The 237-nt window shown below is 19.8% G+C and overlaps 1 protein-coding gene across 3 annotated transcripts in view; it reads left to right on the top strand.

Moving 5' to 3' along the window:
* Positions 1–237, top strand: part of LOC108749229 — a 28,731-nt gene that overhangs the window by 23,905 nt on the left and 4,589 nt on the right. The window lies entirely within an intron of this gene.

Raw genomic sequence — 237 nt, 5'->3', positions numbered from 1 at the left:
ATTTCAGAAATATTTCCAAAATATTTTATTGCAAGATTTGAAATATTTCAAAAGATTTTTATAAATTTTTTTTTTAATATAAATATGTCCAGGAATTCAGAGTTTTGAAGTATTTATCTTCTTACAATATTTGCACAGTATTTCTAAAATATTTTTGTGAAACGTTTTACAAATGTTTACAAATATTTCAGAAATGTATCAAATAATGATTCATATAAATATTTCATGCCGTATAGA

Source organism: Trachymyrmex septentrionalis, unplaced genomic scaffold (genome assembly GCF_001594115.1).
Source record: "Trachymyrmex septentrionalis isolate Tsep2-gDNA-1 unplaced genomic scaffold, Tsep1.0 scaffold277, whole genome shotgun sequence".
NCBI lineage: Eukaryota > Metazoa > Arthropoda > Insecta > Hymenoptera > Formicidae > Trachymyrmex > Trachymyrmex septentrionalis.
Note: the sequence above shows the minus strand (reverse complement) of the source record. Positions and strands in the feature narration are given on the sequence as shown.